The sequence below is a fragment of the Macaca mulatta genome, chromosome 4 (assembly GCF_049350105.2).
Source record: "Macaca mulatta isolate MMU2019108-1 chromosome 4, T2T-MMU8v2.0, whole genome shotgun sequence".
NCBI classification, from domain to species: domain Eukaryota; kingdom Metazoa; phylum Chordata; class Mammalia; order Primates; family Cercopithecidae; genus Macaca; species Macaca mulatta.
In genome coordinates this window covers 155,652,176-155,671,300 of record NC_133409.1, presented here as the reverse complement: position 1 = coordinate 155,671,300, position 19,125 = coordinate 155,652,176, and the positions used below count along the sequence as shown (strand labels likewise).

General features: G+C 42.1%; 1 non-coding gene and 1 pseudogene across 2 annotated transcripts; one reads left to right on the top strand and one right to left on the bottom strand.

Annotated features, from left to right (window-relative positions):
• Positions 1-15,395: 15,395 nt before the first annotated feature.
• On the bottom strand, positions 15,396-15,468 carry TRNAV-AAC (transfer RNA valine (anticodon AAC)). The gene has a single exon. It is a non-coding gene; the product is annotated as a tRNA-Val (tRNA).
• A 2,637-nt stretch (positions 15,469-18,105) lies between these two features.
• On the top strand, positions 18,106-18,868 carry LOC703216 (large ribosomal subunit protein uL2 pseudogene; annotated as a pseudogene). The gene has a single exon (XR_011618.4). The product of XR_011618.4 is annotated as a large ribosomal subunit protein uL2 pseudogene (transcript).
• The last annotated feature ends 257 nt before the right edge of the window (positions 18,869-19,125 follow it).

Sequence of the window (19,125 nt, the reverse complement as noted above, 5' to 3'; positions counted from 1 at the left end):
TCATCAGAGTTTACAAACTCAGTGTCCCCAGCTTCATCAGGGTCTTCTTACACATCCCCAATTTCAGGGTCCCATTCTTTTCCAATCAATGCCCTCACTTTAATAGTAGACACCTGGTGAGGCTGTGCATGCATCTTTCATTGCAGGTCAGCCACTCGCATGGTAAGAGCTTGTGTCTGTTTTTCCACAATGTCAGCTCTTTCTCTACAGGAGATGAGACTCTCACTCAGGGCAATCTTAGCAGATTTGAGGCTTAGTATCTGCTTCTGAAGCCAGGAGATAGAATCCCTGAGTTCATCATTTTCTTTCATCACTTTGTCCACTGAACTTAGAAGCAACCAACCAGCCTCATTTTGTTCCTTGGTTCTCCACATATGGTCAAAAGTATTATGTATAAAGTCACTAAACTTGCTTCTCAGGAATGGTGAATCAGGAGTGTCAAATTTATTTATTTTGCATAACTCTCTGAACAGTTCATGCCAAGGACTATCAGTGTTCTCCACACTATTAGAAGTAGAGTCCTTAGCATTTTTGTGTCAAATCATATTAAGCAGCCAACTCCAGAAACCCCAAAACCAATGAAAGAACTCCATCCTTAATATTCTGTTCCTCTAGAACCACTCCTGATACAAAAATCTATATTAGTCCGGGTTCTCCAGAGGGACAGAACTTTTTGTTTTACACTTTGCTTCCCTATGTTTGCCTCCATTTCTTCCACTGGTGATCACTTGTTTATCCTTCAGGTTATGGTGGGAACTTCATATCCAACAGGTTGGATCAGACACACTCCTATGAGCTTTATCTGTTGTGCTAGGTACTTGATACGTTATTTTAGTCTTCTTTTTACTTCACTCTCTCATCTATTGCATCATGAGCTCTTTGGTGGGGAAGAGAAAGATTATACCTTAATTGTGTTTGTTTCTTCAGTACCAAGCTCAATTTCTCACTCTGAATGAATTGTAACTCTCAGAATTCTCTCTACCTGTGATATCAGGAAGTGTTTGCACCCTTTTTTTTTTTTTTTTTTTGAGATGGAGTCTTGCTCTGTTGCCCAGGCTGGAGTGTGCAGTGGCGCAATCTCAGCTCACTGCAAGCTCCGCCTCTCAGGTTCACGCCATTCTCCCACCTCAGCCTCCCGAGTAGCAGAGACTACAGGCGCCCGCCGCCATGCCCGGCTAATTTTTTGTAGTTTTAGTAGAGACTTTCACCTTGTTAGCCAGGATGGTGTCGATCTCCTGACCTTGTGATCCGCCCACCTCGGCCTCCCAAAGTGCTGGGATTACAGGCGTAAGCCACTGCTCCCAGACTGTTTGCACCCTTTATACTAGGCATCCCCAACCCTGGGCGGCAGAGTGGTGCTGGTCCATGGCCTGTTACACAGCCGGAGATGAGTGGCGGTCGAGCATTACTGCCTGAGCTCTGCCTCCTGTCAGGTCAGCCGGGGCATTAGATTCTCATAGGAGTGCGAACTCAATTGTGAACTGGGCATGCAAAGGATCTAGGTTGCAGGCTCCTTATGCGAATCTAACGCCTGATGATCTGAGGTGGAACAGTTTTATCCCGGAACCATACTCCGCCCCCGCCCCCGCCCCCGCCCCCGCCTCCGCCTCCACCCCCTATAGGCTGTGGAAATACTGTCTTCCACTAAACCGGTCCTTAATGCCAAAAATGTTGGGGACCATTGCTTTACACCTTTTGTCTCCCCCATTTTCACCTCTTAGGATGAACATTAATTTTATTTATTTTTAGCAAACTAAAGGTTAAGTGTAGGTACTGAGAAATGAACATTAAAAGAGACTGTTGTCTATCGCATAGGTTCTCACTGAAGAATGTGAAGGTCAAAGGTCAGAGAAGGTGCTTCCTTGCGCAGATAATAAAGTAGCAGTAGCCGCGCTGTCTCCAGTTCTTCTCTGCACCTAGAATGCTCTTCATCTTGTCTACACGACAGATTTTTACTCATTTTTCATAATCCAGGGGGGAAAAATCAATGATTTCTTGTTTTTTATTATAAGATACTTCAGGTTGCTCACACCTGTAATCCCAGTGCTTTGGGAGGCCTAGGTCGGAGGACCCCTTGAGCCCAGGAGTTTGAGACCAGCCTGAGCAACATAGGGAGACCCCATCTCTACAAAAAATTAATTAATTGGGCATGTCTCAGCTACTTAGGAGGCTGAGGTGGGAGGATCCCTTGAGCCCAGAAGGTGGAGGCTGCAGTGAGCCATGATCACTCTCCCTGCACTCCAGCCTGAACAACAAAGTGAGACTCTGTCTCAAAGAAAACAACAACAACAACAACTTCATAACACTTAATTCACATTTATTTCACTGTAAAAAAAAAAAAAAAAGAGAGAGATATTTATATATAGAACTGCTTTTCCTACTAGTTTGCTTATCAAGAAGAATGTCACCATATCAGATTCATTACCCAATACATGGCAAATCAATATACTGAGACATTAGATTGCAGCAGAGGAAGAGGTTTAATCATGTACAGCCCAACAAGGAGATGGAGGAAAACCTCAAATCTGCCTCCCTGAGGAGTTCAAGGTAGCGATTTTAAGGGATTTGGAGTGGATCAAGGAGTTGGGATCGTTGATTGGCCCAAGAGTGTTGCGTGGGACAGGCATGGTGGTTCAGGCCTGTAATCCTAGTGCTCTGGGAGGCTGAGGCAGAAGGATCATTTGAGGTCAGGAGTTCGAAACCAGCCTGGCCAACATGGTAAAACCCCTTCTCTACTAAAAAAAATACAAAAAATTAGCCAGGTGTGGTGGCGGGTGCCTGTAATCCTAGTTACCCAGCAGGCTGAGGCAGGAAAATTGCTTGAACCCAGGAGGCAGAGGTTGCAGTAAACCAACATTGCGCCATTGCACTCCAGACTGGGCAACAGAGCGAGATTCTGTCTCAAAAAAAGAAAAAAAAGGGCTAAAGTCATGGGATGAGGAGATGAGAAAACTGCATTTTCTTTTTTTTTTCTTTTAGACGGAGTCTCACTCTGTCGTCCAGGCTGAAGTGCAGTGGCGCCATCTTGGCTCACTGCAACCTCCGCCTCCCAGGTTCAAACGATTCTTCTGCCTCAGCCTCCCAAGTAGCTAGAATTACAGGCGTGTGGCACCATGGCCACAAAGCCCAGCTACTTTTTGTATTTTTAGTACAGACGGGGTTTCACCATGTTGCCCAGGCTGGTCTCAAACTCCTGATCTCGAGTGATCCATACGCCTCAACCTCCCAAAGTGCTGGGATTACAAGAGTGAGCCACCGCACCTGACCCTTTTTTGTAAAATTAAAAAAATTGGGGTGGGGAGGGATAGCATTAGGAGATACACCTAATTTAAATGACCAGTTAATGGGTGCAACACACCAACATGGCACATGTATACATATGTAACAAACCTGCACGTTGTGCACATGAACCCTAGAACTTAAAGTATAAAAAGAAAAAAAAAAATTGTTGCTGTCATTGTTAGAGAGAGGGTCTCACTATGTTGCCCAGGCTGATCTTGAACTTCTGGCCTCAAGTGATCCTCCAATTTTGGCCTCCCAAAGTGCTGGGATTACAGGTGTGTACCACTGTGCTCTGCCTGAAACTGCATTTTCACACTGATTCAGTTCCTTTATGAATGTCAGTGCTAGTTGGTGTTGGCCTTTCTGCTGGAATTCAGGATCTGAAAAGCATCTTAAAAACGCTTATGATTTTCTGGGCGCAGTGGCTCGCGCCTGTAATCCCAGCACTTTGGGAGGCTGAGGCGGGCAGATCATGAAGTTAAGAGATAGAGACCATCCGGGCCAACATGGTGAAACCCTGTCTCTACTAAAAAAAAATATATATATATATATACACACACACACACACACACACACACACACAAATTAGCTGGGCATGGTGGTGCGTTCCTGTAGTCCAAGCTACTCAGGAGGCTGAGGCAGGAGAATCGCTTGAAGCCAGCAGGCGGAGGTTGCAGTGAGCTGAGATTGGGCCACTGCACCCCAGCCTGAGTGACAGAGTGAGACTCCATCTCAAAACAAAAACAAAACAAAACAAAGCAAAACCTTTCAAATAATTAGTCCAATGTAATGATACTTAATAGATGCTCAAAAATATTCTTGGAAGGTCAAAACAGTACAGTGGAGTAAAGTCAGAACTATGGGGAGAGATAAGAAGAATAGAAAGGAAAGGAGGAAAAAATAAGGTGATTTGGATGTGGATGATGAGAAGGGGAAAAAAATGTAAAATGTACTTCTTTTTGGTTATTCCAGATGAGAATATTGGAAATTTTAAGCATTAAAACTCCAAGGTTCTCCTAGATTTGGCATATACTCCTGCCAAATGAAAGATTGATATGTATGCTTGGCTAACAACTAGAATTTGAAGTGAGTTTGTTTTAGTCCCCATGTAGGGTAATATCTACTGTGAGATATCATACCACCACCAAAAGGGGCTAAGTAATCTACTTTTAAAATTTTCATCTTCATGTGAAAATGAGTCCAATAATTTTTTAGATTATTTATGGAATATAATTTCAATAGTAGAAAAATTTTCTCTCTCCCTCTTTTTTTTTTTTTTCCATTTTGATCTTCTGGATTTCTTTACTGTTTGTTTACTTTCTTTTCACCCATATTTCCATTTCTATTTCTGGTATAAACTGAGAAGATCTCTATCCTTAAAATGCTCCCCTAAGTGATTTTATCCAGAGCATAAATACAGTCTTTTCCATCTCTTGTCATTTCTAAATTGTATTTCATGTAATAATGTGTTGATTTTTTAAAATTTTACATAGATAATATGTATTGTTTAAAATTATTTTGTACAAAGCTTACCATTTTTCTTATATCCTAGCCACCCAGTTTTCCTCAGAACAGGCTATTGGTTTCTGTTATTAGTTTCCTAGAAAAGCAGAATTATTTATGTTCTGTTCTTTGTCAGACGTCATTCTAGATTAGTTTCTGAGAAGGAGCCCATCTCTTCCTGTGTAATGAAAAACTGGACCACCTAATAGTAGTGTTTTGTTTGTTTAACAGATACCATTTCACTATGTTGCCCAGGCTGGATTCAAGCTCCTAGGCTGAAGGGATCCCCTGCCTCAGCTTCTCAAGTAGCTGGCACTATAAGTACCCGTTTGGGTATAGTGTACTTTTTTAAGATGAGGCTGGCCACACCCCATAACCTCATCAGAAGTACCAATCATGTGATTTGAATCATGCATTATCAGTCAACCTGAAGACTGAGTTGAAGCAAGACCCTGTCTCAACATAAGACAAAAACACCACCACCAAAAGTATCCAAATTGGAAAGGAAGAAGTAAAATTGGGCCTGTTTGCAGATAACATGACTTTATATAGAGACAGTCCTAAAGACTCCATTAAAAAGAAGTGTTAATACTAATGAACAAATTCAATATATTTGCAGAATACAAAATCAATATTCAGAAGTCACTTGCATTACTATACAGTAACAATAAACTACATGAAATAATAAACAATAAACTACATAGAAAAATTAAAGGACAATGCCATTTATAGTAGCACCCCTTCCCCTTAAAGAAAGAATTAAACTTAATCATGAAGGTGAAATGTTGTTAATGTTTGTTAAAGTTTTCAGTGATGTACAATTAATGCAATCTGTATCAAAATCTCTCTGGCAGTTTTGGCCGGGCGCGGTGGCTCAAGCCTGTCATCCCAGCACTTTGGGAGGCCGAGACGGGCGGATCACGAGGTCAGGAGATCGAGACCATCCTGGCTAATATGGTGAAACCCCGTCTCTACTAAAAATACAAAAAACTAGCCGGGCGAGGTGGTGGGCGCCTGTAGTCCCAGCTACTCGGGAGGCTGAGGCAGGAGAATGGCGTAAACCCGGGAGGCGGAGCTTGCAGTGAGCTGAGATCCGGCCACTGCACTCCAGCCTGGGCGACAAAGCGAGACTCTGTCTCAAAAAAAAAAAAAAAAAAAAAAAAAAAAAATCTCTCTGGCAGTTTTTAGAAAACAGAAAAAAAAGACTATAAAATTCATATAAAACTCATATGAAACTACAAAGAACCCAAAGTCACCAAGTCCATTTTGAGAAAGAACAACAAAGCTGAAGACATCACACTTCCTGATTTCAGCATATACTACAGAGCTACAGTTATTAAAACAGTCTGGTACTAGCAAAAAGACAGGTATACTAACCAAAATAACAGGACAGAGAGCTCAGAGATTAATCCATAAATATATGGTCAACTGATCTTTAACGAGGTTGCCAAGAACACACAACGGGAAAAAAAACCAATCTTTTCAACAAATGATGTTGAGAAAAACAGATATTCACATGAAAAAGAATGAAATTAGACCCTTGTTTACAGCAGTCACAAAAATTAACTAAAATGGATTAATGACTTAAATCTAAGATCTGCAACTATAAAACTCTGGGAGGAAAGCTTTAGGACATCGGTCTTGACAATGATTTAATGACTGTGACATCAAAATCATAACCAACAAGAGCAAAATTAGAAAAACGGGATAATATCAAATAAAAGATTTTCTTTTTTTTTTTTTTCCTTTTTTTTTTTTTTTTTCTGAGATGGAGTTTCATTCTTGTTGCCCCGGATAGAGTGCAATGGCGCGATCTTGGCTCACCGCAACCTCCACCTCACGGGTTCAAGTGATCTCCTGCCTCAGGCATGTGCCACCATGCCTAGCTAATTTTGTATTTTTAGTAGAGAAGGAGTTTCTCCATGTTGGTCAGGTTGGTCTCAAACTCCCGACCTCAGGTGATCCGCCCACCTTGGCCTTCCAAAGTGCTGGGATTATAGGCCTTCTGCACGGTAAAAAAAAAAAAAAAAAAAAAAAAAAAAGGCAACCTATTAAATGGGGGGAAAAAATTGCAAACCATATATCTGATAAGGGGTTAATTTCCAAGATACTTAACTCTTACAATTCAGTAGTTAATCAAAACAAATAAAAACAAAAACCTGATTAAAAATAAAAATGGGCAGGGCGCGGTGGCTCATGTTTGTAATCCCAGCACTTTGGGAGGCTGAGGCGGGCAGATCACCTGAGATCGGGAGTTTGAGACCAGCCTGAGCAACATGGAGAAAACCTGTCTCTACTAAAAATACAAAATTAGCTGGACTTGGTGGCGTATGCCTGTAATCCCAGCTACTCGGGAGGCTGAGGCAGGAGAATCACTTCAACCCGGGAGGCAGAGGTTCCGGTGAGCCAAGATCGCTCCATTGCACTCCAGCCTGGGAAACAAGAGTGAAACTCCATCTCAAATAATAATAATAATAAAAAAAATGTACTAAGGACTTGCATAGACATTTCTCCAAAGACGATATACAAACAGCCAACAAGTACGTGAAAAGATGCTCAATGTCACTAATCATCAAGGGAATGCAAATCAAAAGAAAAGTGAGATATCATCTTAATACCTGTTAGGATAGCTATTATCAAAAAAGCAAAAGACAAGTGTTGGTGAGTTCGTAGAGAAATTGGAACTTTTCTACCCTGTTAATGAGATTGTGAAATGGTGCAGCCACTGTGGAAAACAGTATGAAGGTTCTTCAAAAAATTAAAAATAGAACTACCAGGCCGGGTGTGGTGGCTCATGCCTGTAATCCCAGCACTTTGGGAGGCTGAGGCTCACAGATCACTTGAGGTCAGGACTTCGACACCAGCCTGAGTAACATGGTGAAACCCCGTCGCTTCTAAAAATATAAAATTAACCGGGTGTGGTGGTGCCCGCCTATAATCCCAGTCACTGGGGAGGCTGAGGCAGGAGAATCGCTGGAAACCAGAAGGCAGAGGTTGCAGTGAGCCCAGATCGCACCACTGCCCTCCAGCCTGGGCGACAGAGCAAGACTCCATCTCAAAAAAAAAAAAAAAAAAAAATTAGAACTACCATATATGATTCAACAACCCCACTTCTGCGTATATATCCAAAAAAATTGAATTCAGAATCTCAAGGACATATTAGTGCACCTATATTCATTACAGCATTATTCACAACACCAAAGATGTGGAAGCAACCTAAATGTTCATCCGTGGAGGGATTAATATAGAAAATATGGTATATACATACAATAGAATATTATTCAGCCTTTAAAATAAAGGAAATTCTGGCCAGGCATGGTGACTCACGCCTGTAATTCCAGCACTTTGGGAGGCTGAGGTGGGGAGATCGCTTGAGCAATATAGTGAGAGCCTGTCTCTACAAAAAATTAAAATATTAGCCAAGCATGGCGGCGTGCAGTCCTAGCTACTCAGGAGACTGAGGTGGGAGGATCACTTGAGCCCAGGAGGTTGAGGCTGTAGTGAGCCAACATCATACCATTGCACTCGATCCTGAAAGACAAAGCAAGACCCTGTCTCAAAAGAAAAAAAAAAGGAAATTCTGCAATATGCAACAGCATGGGTCAACTACTTTGAGGACATTATTGTGAGTGAAATGAGCTTCCCACAAATGGACAAATACTGATTGATTCCACTTGAGATATCTAAAATAACCAAACTCATTGAATCAGAGTAGAATGGTGGTTGCCTGTGGTTGGGGGAAGGGGAAAATGGGAATTTCAGTTATGCAAAGTAAGTTCTAGAGATCTGCTGTACAACATTGTGCCTGTAGTTAACAATACTGTATTGTACTCTTAAATTTTTGTCGCTGGGCTCAGTGGCTCACGCCTGTAATCCCAGCACTTTGGGAGGCCGAGGCGGGCAGATCACCTGAGGTCGGGAGTTCAAGACCAGCCTGACCAACATGGAGAAACCCCCATCTCTACTAAAAATACAAAATTAGCCTGGCATAGTGGCGCATGCCTGTAATCCCAGCTACTGGGGAGGCTGAAGCAGGAGAATAGCTTGAACCTGGGAAGTGGAGGTTGTCGTGAGCCAAGATCATGCCATTGCACTCCAGCCTGGACAACAAGAGTAAAACTCCATCTCAAAAAAAAAAAAAAAAAAAAAAAATCAAGAGAGTATATCTCATGGCAAGCTCTTTTTACCTCAATAATTTTTTTAATAAAAAAAAATGGACTTACTTTTACTCTCTAGCAAAATATAATACTTGCACATTACATCAAATAACTAAAACTTAAAATCTTTTCTTCGTTTCGTTCCTCAATTCCAATAAATTCTGCTAGTAGCCCCACAAATTAGGGCCTCACAAATCTAGTGTGTACAGGCACCACTGGAACTGCCAAAAAGGTTGGGCTCCCACCTCCGGCTCTAGACTGTCTTGAATATCTGACTCCCCACCTCTGATTGACCGCAATTTCGAGTCCCAGGGGAATTCCCATTCCACCCACTAAGGAAGGAAGGATGGCTCCTAGCAGTGACTGAGAGCCTAACTGATAGGACCTTATGTCTCAAGCACCTAACTTGTAGGCTCTTTTGGCTGGAGAGGGCAATCTGACTCTAGTAGGTCTCCCTTTGTCCCAGAGAGATGCAGCCCACATTTGACCCCTAGTAAAACCATCTGGAGCCGAAGAGATGTAGATCAAATGCAGCTATGAACTAAGTCTCAGGATTGGAGGGATGGCGCAAACTGAAAAAGAAAGGGAGATCAACAGAATCAGATTAAGCACAGCTTCTGAAGGGCAGATATTCCTGAAAATCCTGAAGGCAGAAACCTTGTCTTATCTCCATCTGCAACACACCTCAAATCATGCTTCCGCCCCTCCCCCAGAAAAACACAACCTTCACAGAGGAGTTTTGAAAAGATTTCTGGAAAGGAAATAATGTTACCAGAGGCCATTGAGGTCTTTTGTCTGGTCACCACTGGTTAAAATAAAGAAATCAGCAAACTTTTTATTGCTGTGAAAGCGTATGCTCATGTACTCATTGGCCATTAACATATTCTATTTTAGAATTGCCTGTTCAGGTCTTTTGCTCATAATTCTAAAAGTGAAAAATAAAGTTATGAGGGGGATAAAAAAGAATAGAATATTTATGTGACCTTGGGGAAAGAAAAATTTCTTAGGGAGACACAAAAATAACTAAACCAAAGTTAAATGAATTGGACTTCATAAAAATTAACAATTTCTTCTTCTAATTATTATTTTTGAGACGGAGTCTTGCTGGGTCGCCCAGGCTACAGTACCGTGTGTGGTGCGATCTCAGCTCACTGCAACCTCTACCTCCCAGGTTCAAACAGTTCTCCTGCCTCAGCTTCCCAAGTAGCTGGGATTATAGGCATGTGCCATCAAAATTAACAATTTCATCACAAGAGATCATTAAAGTGTTTCCCAGACTCAAGTGATAAGATATTTGCAATACAAATATTTGGCAAATAACTCTTAAGTGATATATATGGCTCAATGATATAAAGCACAATAAAATGTGCACAGATGTGATTCAAAGGGAAACGCTGCCAGGCGTGGTGGCTCACGCCTGTAATCCCAACACTCTGAGAGACTGAGGCGGGAGAGTCTCTTGAGCTCTTGAGTTCGAGACCAGCTTGGGCAATATAGTGAGACACCCCTTCCCCCACCCACAACAAAACATTAAAAAATTAGCCTGGCATGGTGGCATGTGCTTGTGGTCCCAGCTACTCTGGGGGCTGAGATGGGAGAATTGCTTGAGCCCGGGGGGTCCAGGCAGCAGTGAGCCCTGATTGTGCCACTGCACTCCAGCTTGGGCAACAGAGGGAGACCCTGTCTCAAAAACAAAAAGAAAACAAACAAACAAAAACCCAAACAAACAAACAACAAACCCCAAAAGGAGTTCTGTTCCGTTTTATAAACCTTGAGAGCCTCACTCTTTCCTGATTGTGAAGAGTGGCCAGGTGCACCAGGTAGGTGGGACCTGTACCACCTGCACCTCAGCCCAGGTCAGAAGCTACGCAAGTGTAGAGACCAAAGTTAGGGCCCCACAGTGATACTAGTTTTGCAACAATGTTCAGTGTTTACCTTTGGTGTTGACGTTTGAGTTGACAACTGGAGTCGAGTTTAGTGAAAGAAGAATTAACTAAGCTAAAGTGGAGAGAGAAGAAAAAAACAATACTAACAGGATATATTTTCGCCCAGTTTCTATGGAAACTACCGTATACCCACGAGTCACCTCTAAAAATTAAAATGGAGTTTTCTTGGATGTCCCACATTTAGTATTGTGAAATGTATTTTTTTCCTTTGAGCATTTTCATATTTGAGGCAAGTTTTTCCTTTCATCGTATCTTCCATTTATCAAAACCAACAATACCAAAACTCCACAACCCAATACCCAGGAAGGGGTTTCCCCAGTGACCCAAATACTTCACAAATGCCAGGCCAGGTGAAGAAGGACAGGTATTTTGAGCAGAGGAAATTTTTTTTTTTTTTTTTTCTTTTGAGACGGAGTCTTGCTCTGTCGCCTAGGCTGGAGTGCAGTGGTACAATCTTGGCTCACTGAAACCTCCGCCTCCCAGGTTCAAGCAATTCTCCCAGGTTCAAGCTTCTCCTGTCTCAGCCTACTGAGTAGCTGGGACACGCCACCACGCCCAGCTAATTTTCGTGGAATTTTTTTAGTAGAGGCAGAGTTTCGCCATATTGGTCAGACTGGTCTTGAACTCCTGACCTCAGGCGATCCACCTGCCTCAGCCTCCCAAAGTGCTGGGGTTACAGGCGTGAGACACCGTGCCCGGCCGAGCAGAGGAAACTATTTTAAAGTTGACTGACTTCTTTGCTATTAATAAACTTTAAACTTGTTTTTTGTCTTTATGAAACAACCACTGCAAAATTATAGCTGAGACAGTGAAAAAGATCTGACCTAACCATATTTCTTCTAACCTCCAAGCTGTCCTTGTTCATTCCTGGACGTAGGCTGAACTAACTTTGGGAGGAACTTAGTTTATAGTTTATAGTTTAGAACAATGACCATAACAGCTTTTTCCCAAAAGAAAATCCCTTATTGCCTGGGTAGGACTAACAAATTAGCTACCAGATTACAAATTATGGTTTAGGGGTCCGTCATGCATCCTCTGGCTGCAAGAATCTGAAGCTCCCTATATTGCTCCTGGGGTTAACATCACTACTGTAAAACCTAAGATGGGTGCTTGAGATGTTTTGCAGACCCTACATTCGATGGATCAGCTACCACCACCCAGTTCTGCAATCCCACCCAGGAACAGAAGACAGCAAGAAAACCTCACTTCCACACCTATGATTCCATCTCCAACCTGACCAATCAGCACTCCCTACTTCCCATGGCCCTTACCCCCTAAATTATCTTTTAATTAATTTATTTATTTTTGTTTGTTTGAGACCAACTGTCGCTATTGTTGCCCAGGCTGGAGTGCAATGGCACAATCTCGGCACACTGAAACCTCCACCTCCCGGGTTCAAGTGATTCTCCTGCCTCAGCCTCCCGAGTAGCTGGGATTACAGGCTCCCCTTCCGCCCCTATGGCCAGCTAGTTTTTGTATTTTTAGTAGAAGTGGGATTTCACCATGTTGGCCAGGCTGGTCTTGAACTCCTGACCTCAAGTAATCTGCCCACCTCGGCCTCCCAAAGTCCTGGGATTACAAGTATGAGCCACCATGCCTGCTGCTAAATTATCTTTTAAAATTACCCTCCCCCAGTGCTCCAATGCTCAGGGAGACTGATTTGAGTAATAATAAAATTCTGGTCTCCCACACAGCTGGCTCTGCGTGAATTACTCTTTCTCCATTGCAATTTCCCTGTCTTGATAAATTGGCTCTGTCTAGGCAGCAGGCAAGATGAACCCGTTGGGCAGTTACATTTAGTGACCTGGAAAACTTTTTTTAACAATCTCAATATTTTATGATTTGGTCATTTCAGAGCAATGTTGAGTTTCAGAGTAAAGTAGGAAAACCTGTTTCATAGAATCTTATAACAGATTCTTCTGCATGTGAGGAAGATCAGTGAATTTCTCTGTATTTCTGTTCTTAGAAAAAGCCTGGGCCCCAACTGTGGATGTCCCATTAGTGCAGACTCATACCTTTCTTCTTAGTTTGGTACAGTTTCAGATACAATAGTCCTTTTATTCATGGGGGATATATTCCAAGACCCCTAGTGGATGCTTGAGACTGCTGATAGTCCTAAACCCTATACATAACTGTTTTTTCTTCTATACACACTGTGAAAGGAAAATAAATCTTAGAACCCTAAAATCACTAAGTCAACAGAAAAGTCAAGCTGGGAACTAGAGGCAAACCTGCCTCTCATTTTATTCCTAAACAAGATAGTTAAAAAGGTAAAAGAGCTACATACCTCCCTCACAATTTGCCCACAAGGAAATTCCTTGAAGGCCTTAAGGTATTTATCCTAAAACAATTCTGTTGAATTTCACCCTGGCAATGTAAACTGATAGCTTACCTTCACAGGTGTGGGACTGAAAGTCATCCCTCTGGCCAGGTGCGGTGGGTCATTCACGCCTCTAATCTCAGCACTTTGGGAGGCCAAGGTGGGCAGATCACCTGAGGTCAGGAGACCAGCCTGGCCAACATGGCAAAACCCTGTCTCTAATAAAAATACAAAAATTAGCCAGGTGTAGTGGCATGCGCCTGTAATCCCAGCTATTGGAGAGGCTGAGACAGGAGAATCGCTTGAACCCAGGAGGCGGAGGTTGTTGCAGTGAGGAGGTTGTTGCAGTGAGCCAAGATCGCACCACTGCACTTTAGCCTGGGTGACAGAGTGAGACTCTGTCTCAAACAAAACAAAACAAAACAAAAAAACCAAACTGTCATCCCTCTGCTCACCTGAGACAAATGCATATCTGATTGTTTCCTCCGCCCTATTGTTTATGTAAAAATGCAGATTCACTGAGCCAAACTAAATTGTGTATTCAGTGAAAGGTTGATCAAGGACTCAAAGGAATGCAACCTTTGTCTTTTGTGTCTTTTCTACCTATGACCTGGAAGACCCCACCACCACTTTGAGTTGTCCAGTCCTACTGGATCAAACCAATGTACATCTTACACATAGTGATTGATGTCTCATGTCTCCTTAAAATGTATAAAAGCAAGCTGTACGCTGACCACCTTGGGCACAGGTTGTCAGGACCTCCTGAGCCTGTGTAACAGGTGTATCCTTAACCTTAGCAAAATAAACTCTCTAAATTGGTTGAGATCTGTCTCAGATATTTTGGGTTTACAACACATACCTATAATGGTTTAACTGATAAAATAGCCAGGGTAAATAACAGCAACTAATAATAAAGTATAACAATTATAACAATATACTGTAATTAAAGTTACATGAATGTGGTCCTTCTCTTTTTCCCTATATCAAGCTTTTTTGTTGTTGTTATTGCTCTTTGGTTTTGTTGTTAAAACAAGTAATTTATAACTATTTGGTTGGAGAGTTTATTAAAAAACTCAGTGAGGCACTACAGGTAGATTACGGAAGGTGGATATTAGAAGTTAAGGAATTGTCTGCTTTATTACAGTGAAATTTAAACTGACAATGCTGGTTTAGCACACTTTTTTTTTTTAGGCAGAGTCTCACTCTTTTGCCCGGGCTGGAGTGCAGTGGCACAATCTTGGCTCACTGTAACCTCCTCCTCCCAGGTTCAAGTAATTCTCACACCTCAGCCTCCCAAGTAGCTGGGACTACAGGGGTGTGCCATCACACCCAGCTAATTTCTGTAATTTTATAGAGATAGGGGTTTGCCATGTTGACCAAGCTGGTCTTGAACTCCAGACCTCAAGTAATCCGCCCGCCTCGGCCTCCCAGAGTGATGGGATTACAGGCCTGAGCCACTGCGCCCAGCCTAGCACACTCTTAAGTTTAAGAAAGAAATCAGTTTCTTTTGTTACTGATGAGTTCAGTTGATTGGCGCATCTTACCCATAATGCCAACATCTGGCGTTGAGTACTCATAGAGGCCAGGCCAGTATATAATTTTTTTTTTTTAAACACTTGACAGTTTCTAAGTATCCACATGAAATTGCCTCTTACCTATTTTGTGAAAAATTCTCTCTTCACTTAGGGGTAAAGGGAAGTCAATAGAATATCAGTTATTCACTTGGCTCAAAGCGTGGCCCTGTTTCTTTTTTTATTTTTTTCTCACGGACCTGGGTCCTAAGCATTGCTTATTTTTAGAAACCCCTAAGGAAAATCTCTTGGCAAAGAACCTGCACAAGTGGCTCTGGAAATTTCAAGGAAGCCAATCTCACCTGCATAGTATAGGCGGGATCCTGCACCACTAGAGCCTACTCGAGTTGATGCCATTGGGCCCTAGAACCTACAGGCCACACAGAGCATAAGCGGAGGGAGCTGGGACAGCGACATGCTGGGGCGCGGCAAGATGGGGTGATGTGGGCCTCACCGCGGCTGAGGACAAAGGAGGGAGCAAAATTGTTCCTGAGGTGGCTCAAATCAAAAAAAGGAGGATATGAGATCCTTTGATTTAGGTGCTTGATCATATACAAAGGTCCTATCTAGTTCAAATGGAGACTCTCAGGAACAAAACGTAAGAAAGGGGACCACTTGTTTCCGCCTGGTTTCGAACCAGGGACCTTTCGCGTGTTAGGCGAACGTGATAACCACTACACTACGGAAACAACCCTGCCGGGAGACACTGGAATTGAGGCACCTAGGGCGAGACAATCCAGGTTTGGCTTTAGAAAATCTCTATGTTCTACTCAGATTTTTTTTTCCTGGTAGTTTTTTCCATATATTTCAGACTTTCTACTTATTAAAATCAAAGATATCACATCCTGACCGTTGTTATTTGCCTACCACAAATTGGTACATATATTCACCAAATATATTTACCGGAATGCCCAGTAAACTATTCAGAATAATAAAAACTACTGGAAACTTCGCAAGTGCCCTTCAGCAGATGCATGAATTAATTCACATGAAATAATCTATTGCAACAATAATGAACAATCTACAACTATGTGGATGAATCTCACGGAGATGTTGACTAAAATAAACCAGACAGAAAAGGACAGTACTCTGTGGCTCCACTGATTTAAATTATAAAGCAGGTAACATTCCGCTGTCCAGCCAGAAGTCACAATAGTGCTTCCCTCTGGGAAGAGTGGGTAGTAACTGAAAAGGAACTGGAAATGCTCTGGTTTCCCAGGTGTGTTCATTTTATGTGTACTCATCAAGGGGTGTGTATGTGTGTGTGTGTGTGTGCGTGTGTAAGAGGTGGGGAAGGTGGGAGAGAGAGGCAGAGAAGGAGGCAGGGAGAGGGAGAGAGAGGGAGAGATTGGGAGAGAGGTGCACAGGGAGAGACTGATAAATTGAAGAAGTAATAGGGTTATGCAGTTGAGTTGTAGAGACTGGTTAGAAAGTGTTAAATCCATAGGGCAGGCTGTAATAAAAGACAGGCCATCAGAAAAGGCAAGCTGAAAACAATACAGACAATTCAATAAAACCAGAAGTTCTTGGAAAAGTTGTCTACATTGTCAGCAAACTTGACATTTAGCTAGATTGACTAAGTAAAAACAAAAAAAAAAAGAAAAGAAAAGAGACTCAAAGTATTAAAATTGGAAGTGAAAGCAGGGATATTATTACTAAATTTACAAAAATAAAAAGAATTATAAGAGTACACTATGAAAATTGTATGCCAGCAAATTGGATGACCTAGATTAAATGAGCAAACTCCTAGAAACACACAATCTACAAAGATTGAATCATAAAGAATTAGAAATCTGAAAAGACCTATAACTAGTAAGGATATTGAAACAGTAATCAAAAACCTACCATGAAAAAAAGCCCTGGACCAGCTGGCTTAACTGATGAATTCTATCAAACATTTAAATAATTAAGCGGTCCTTCTCACACTTTTCCACAAAACTGAAGAGTAGGAAACACTTCCTAATTCATTTTATTAAGCTAGCATTACTCGGGTACCAAAGGCAGACAAAGCGATTACAAAAAGAAAGCTACAGGCTAATATTTTTTTATCAATGCTAAATTCCTCAACAAAATACTGGCAAACTGAATTCAACAATATATTAAAAGGATTTTACACCATAGCAAAGTAGGATTTATTCCTGAAATGGAAAGATTCAGCATACAAAACAAGTAATTAACATAATGTATACATAAACAGAATGAAAGAAAAAAGTCTTTTGAATTAATACAAAAAAAAAAGCATTTGACAAACTTTAAACACTTTCATGATAAGAAAAAAAATTCAATAAAGTACACATGGAAGGAAATTCCCTCAATATGATAAAGGCTTTTTATGAACATTATCCTCAATAATGAAAGACTGAAAGTTTTCTTCTGTAAGATCAGGAACAAGACAGGAATGCCTACTTTTACTACTGTATTTAGCTGGTATTGGCAGTTCTAGATAGAGGGGGGAAAAAAAAAACAAACAAGAAAAAGAAATAAAAGGCATCCAAACTGGAAAAAAAGGTAAAAGTATTTCTGTCACAGATGATGATTTTATATATAAAAAACTTCGATGTTTTTTATATATATAAACACAAAAAAGTTACAGCCAGTAAACAAATTCGATAAAATTGAAGGATATAAAACGCAGTTGCATTTCTATACACTATTAATGAACAATCTGAAAAGACAATTAAGAAAACATTTCCCCACTGGGTACGGTGGCTCACTCCTGTAATCCTTCCAGCACTTTGGGAGGCCGAGACGGGCGGATCACGAGGTCAGGAGTTCAAGACCAACTTGGCCAATATGGTCAAACCCCGTCTCTACTAAAAATACAAACAAAACGAAAAAATTAGCCAGGCATGGTGGCGCGCGCCTGTAGTCCCAGCTACTCGGGAGGCTGAGGCAGGAGAAGCAGAGGCTGCAGTGAGCTGAGATTGCACCACTGCACTCCATCCTGGGCAATAGAAGGAGACTCCGTCTCCAAAAAAGAAAAGAAAAACATTTCCAATTACAATAGGATCAACAAGAATAAAATACTTAGGATTAAAATTAATCAAGGAGGAAGAAGACTTGTATGCTGGAGACTACAAAACATAGCTGAAAGGAATGAAAGAAGACAGCAATGAAAGGAAGGACATTGATGTTCAATTAGTTAACACTAAGAGCTATCTATGATTCAACATAAACTCTATCAAAATCCCAATAATTTTTTTTACAGAAATAAGCAAATCCATTCTAAAGCTCGTATTGAATCTCAAGGGATCCTAAATAGCCAAATTAATCTTGAAAAAGAAGAACAGCTCTTTCGGCCACGCTCATGACCAGGGCCCGTCGCCATGGGCCGCGTGATCAAAGGGCAGAGGAAGGGCGCCGGGTCTGTGTTCCCCGCGCAAGTGAAGCACCTTTAGGGCTCCGCGTGCCTGCACGCCGTAGATTTCGCGGAGCGGCACGGCTACATCAAGGGCATTCTGAAGTATGTCATCCACTACCCGGGCCGCAGCGCGCCCCTCGCCAAGGTGGTTTTCCGAGATCCGTACCGGTTTAAGAAGCAAACGGAGCTATTCATTGCCGCCGAGGGCATTCACACAGGCCAGTTTGTGTATTGCGGCAAGACGGCTCAGCTCAACATTGACAATATGCTCCCTGTGGGCCCCATGACTGAGGGTACAATCGTGTGCTGCCTGAAGGAGAAACCTGGAGACCGTGGCAAGCTGGCCCGGGCATCAGGGAACTATGTCACCGTTATCTCCTACAACCCTGAGACCAAGAAGACCCGTGTGAAGCTGCCCTCTGGCTCCAAGAAGGTTATCTCCTCAGCCAACAGAGCTGTGGTTGGTGTGGTGGCTGGAGGTGGCCGAACTGACAAACCCATCTTGAAGGCTGGTGGGGCCTACTACAAATATAAGGCAAAGAGGAATTGCTGGCCACGAGTAGTGGAACCCTGTGGAGCATCCTTTTGAAGGTGGTAACCCCCAGCACATTGGCAAGCCCTCCATCATCCGCAGAGATGCCCCTGCTGGCTGCAAAGTGGGTCTCACTGCTGCCCACCGGACTGGACTTCTCCGAGGAACAAAGACTGTGCAGGAGAAAGAGAGCTAGTGCTCAATAAAGTTTGTCTTTATGCAAAAAGAAAAAAAAGAAAAAGAAAAAGAAAAAGAACAAAATTGGAGGCTTTATACTTCCTGATCTCAACATTTACTTTAAAGCTACAGTAATCAAAACAGTATGGTACTGGCATAAGGAGAGACATACAGACACAAGCAAATAGAGGGCCCAGAAATAAACTGTGGCTTGTATGGGCAACTGAATTGTGACAAGCGTGCCAGGACCATTTAATGGAGAAAGAACAGACTTTT